We start from the raw sequence: 4089 nt of genomic DNA on the forward strand, positions 1-4089 counted from the left end.
CATCCCAGCTCCAAGTAATGCTTACCTGCCGGGGCTAGTCGAACAGTTCAACCCAGTAAAGTGGTAGTTCAATCCTCTTCCAATGTGCTGAGCCATCTTTGACCAGCAAGACGGAAAAATGTTTCAATCTCAGTAAAAGCCGAATTCGATGCCAGGCAATGTAGACTCTATCTAGACTAAATGTCAACAGGTATAACACAATGAAAACCTGTATGTCTGTATCCAGTCCATGTAGCCTCTGCCTGCTTATCACCAGTTTTTCTCAGGGAAAGCGAATTATGATGACGGCATACTCACAAACTGATACCACAAAAGCGTACTGTTATATCCCCAGCCAGTTAGCATTCCAGTAATGAAGTGAATCCCAGGAAAAGATTATGGACTTCCATCCCCATGTAGCTTCTGGGCTCAATAAACGAAGGCATCCCACCAAAGTGCTAGTGTTCGATCCCTGATCCAAGATGGTAAGTTCAAATTCTGAGCATTAGTCCACAGGCAGATCCAACGAAATGACAGTAGGTTCCAATCCCAGTGCCAATGTGATAGTATCTGCAACTAACCAATCACAGCGATCCAAAAAGCACAGTACATGACTGTGGTCTCGTTCCATGTATCACCAAGCGTAATATAAAATTTATACCACCAAATAATAGCTTCTGCCGGCTATACGGTCAACAGTTACGATACCCAAGGACAAGTGTAATTCCCTATCAGCCAAGGAAGGGCTCTCTAGGGCTACTGGCAAGCAGGTTCGATCCCAGGGAAACGATAGAGTTCCGATCCAGACCAATGTTGTAGCTTCTCTTCCGAGGCAAGACGTCACAGGTTCGATCCCAGCGCAAGTGGTAAGTTCGATCCCAGCCAAAGTGGAAGGTTCTGTGGTGGGCTACGGTCACAGGTTCGATCCCAGCGAAAAGCGGTAGGTTCGATCCCAGGCCAAGTGGAAGGCTCTCTGCCGGGCTACGGTCACAGGTTCAATCCCAGCGAAAAGTGGTAGGTTCGATCCCAGGCCAAGTGGTAGGCTCTCTGCCGGGCTACGGTAACAGGTTCGATCCCAGCGAAAAGCGATAGGTTCGATCCCAGGCCAAGTGGTAGGCTCTCTGCCGGGCTATGGTCACAGGTTCGATCCCAGGGAAAAGTGGTAAGTTCGATCCCAGGCCAAGTGGTAGGCTCTCTGCCTGGCTACGGTCACAGGTTCGATCCCAGGGAAAAGCGGTAGGTTCGATGCCGGGCTACGGTCACAGATTCGATCCCAGCGAAAAGCGGTAGGTTTATCCCAGGCCAAGTGGTAGGCTCTCTGCTGGGCTACTGTCACAGGTTCGATCCCAGCGAAAAGCTGTAGGTTCGATCCCAGGCCAAGTGGTAGGCTCTCTGCTGGGCTACGGTCACAGGTTCGATCCCAGCGAAAAGTGGTAGGTTCGATCTCAGACCAAGTGGTAGGCTCTCTGCTGGGCTATGGTCACAGGTTGGATCCCAGCGAAAAGCAGTAGGTTCAATCCCAGGCCAAGTGGTAGGCTCTCTGCTGGCTACGGTCACAGGTTGGATCCCAGCGAAAAGCAATAGGTTCGATGCTGGGCTACGGTTACAGGTTCGATCCCAGCTAAAAGCGGTAGGTTTGATCCCAGGCCAAGTGGTAGGCTCTCTGCCGGGCTACGGTCACAGGTTCGATCCCAGCGAAAAGCGGTAGGTTCGATCCCAGGCCAAGTGGTAGGCTCTCTGCCGGGCTACGGTCACAGGTTCGATCCCAGCGCAAAGCGGTAAGTTTCGATCCCAGGCCAATGTGGAGGTTTGTCCGCCAGGCTACAAAGGTCACAGGTTCGATCCCAGGAAAAGGCCTGCGGTAGTCGATCCAGCAAAAAAAGTGGTAGGTTTGATCCCAGGCCAAGTGGTAGGCTCTCCGCCGGGCTACGGTCACAGGTGCGATCCCAGCGAAAAGCGGTATGTTCGATCCCAGGCCAAGTGGTAGGCTCTCCGCCAGGCTACGGTCACAGGTTCGATCCCAGCTAAAAGCGGTAGGTTCGATCCCAGGCCAAGTGGTAGGTTCTCCGCCGGGCTATGGTCACAGGTTCGATCCCAGGCCAAGTGGTAGGCTCTCCACCGGGCTACGGTCACAGGTTCAATCCCAAGGAAAAGCGGTAGGTTCGATCCCAGGCCAAGTGGTAGGCTCTCTGCCGGGCTACGGTCACAGGTTCGATCCCAGCGAAAAGCGGTAGGTTCGATCCCAGGCCATGTGGTAGGCTCTCCGCCGGGCTACGGTCACAGGTTCGATCCCAGCGAAAAGCGGTAGGTTCCATCCCAGTCCAAGTGGTAGGCTCTCCGCCTGGCTACGGTCACAGGTTCGATCCCAGCGAAAAGCAATAGGTTCGATGCTGGGCTACGGTCACAGGTTCGATCCCAGCCAAATGTGGTAGGTTCAATCCCAGGCCAAGTGGTAGGCTCTCTGTCGGGCTACGGTCACAGGTTCGATCCCAAGGAAAAGCGGTAGGTTCGATCCCAGACCAAGTGGTAGGCTCTCTGCTGGGCTACGGTCACATGTTCGATCCCAGCGAAAAGCGGTAGGTTCGATCCCAGACCAAGTGGTAGGCTCTCTGCTGGGCTACGGTCACAGGTTCCATCCCAGCGAAAAGCGGTAGGTTCGATCCCAGACCAAGTGGTAGGCTCTCTGCCGGGCTACGGTCACAGGTTCCATCCCAGCGAAAAGCGGCAGGTTCGATCCCAGGCCAAGCGCTAGGCTCTCTGCCGGGCTACGGTCACAGGTTCGATCCCAGCGAAAAGCGGTAGGTTCGATCCCAGGCCAAGCGCTAGGCTCTCTGCCGGGCTACGGTCACAGGTTCGATCCCAGCGGAAAGCGGTAGGTTCGATCCCAGGCCAAGCGGTAGGCTCTCTGCCGGGCTACGGTCACAGGTTCGATCCCAGCGGAAAGCGGTAGGTTCGATCCCAGGCCAAGCTGTAGGCTCTCTGCCGGGCTATGGTCACAGGTTCAACCCCAGCGAAAAGCTGTAGGTTCGATCCCTGCCGAAGCCGTATGTGTGTGTGTGTTCCGGTTTAACGTCTTTTTCAACAATTTTTCAGTTATATAAACGACGGTGTCTACTTGTAGCAGTGAGGGCAATGCCCAACTTTATAGTGCTGCCTCACTGGAATATCACGCCGTAGACACGTGGCATGATACCCCACCCAGTCACATTATACTGACACCGGGCTGACCAGTCCTAGCACTATCCCCTTAATGCCGAGCACCAAGCGAGGAAGCTGCTAGTACCATTTTTGAAGTCTTCTGTACGAAGCGGCCGGGGATTGAACCCACGACCTCCCGCACTCGAAGCGGCTGAAGCGGTAGGTTCTCTGCCTGGCTACGGTCACATATTTGATCCCAGCACATGGTAGGTTCTCTGCATGGCTACACAGGACAAGGCAGTCTGAAAGACAGCTTAATCCCCCGCCACTGTTATCCTTCAAATAGTTTAGTGGCGGGGGATTAAAAATGTTGCTGAAATCAAACAAACTTACAAATATTTAAGAAACCTATGCATATATTCATCAACAACAATACATACAGTTATCTTTTTTGGTTTGGAAATTACAGTCTAGTAGCCCAAAGTCAGTGTAATGTAGGAGACCTGTCAAGTTGTTATGTCCAGAAAGTATATACCTAGTAGACTCAGGTTTTTCTTACCTACTTATTGCTAGATATGCAAGTCTTGCCTACAAAAGTTATTAATTCAAACATACCAAAAATTTAAAGATAAACATGAATGTACTTAATTAATTTCTGAAACTTAGTCCTAATGCTCTAGCAGTTCAAAAATAAAATAATGGATTAATGATGGGTGACTCACAGTCAGAAATTATCTATTCAACAATGCATGTGGGGGCATACATCCAATTAATAGATAATAACAAAGGAAAAGGCATCGAATCAACCAACAAAACCAAAAAATACCCAAAATTTGTTTAATAATTTAACTGAGTAAGTTAGCATTCAAAAATAATAATGATAATGTGATACACAAACATTATACATTATTAATTTCGCATGATCTTTGCCTATAAACAAATTACATTAATATTCAAAAATCATACACAAAT

Source organism: Mercenaria mercenaria, chromosome 7 (assembly GCF_021730395.1).
Source record: "Mercenaria mercenaria strain notata chromosome 7, MADL_Memer_1, whole genome shotgun sequence".
NCBI classification, from domain to species: Eukaryota; Metazoa; Mollusca; class Bivalvia; order Venerida; family Veneridae; genus Mercenaria; species Mercenaria mercenaria.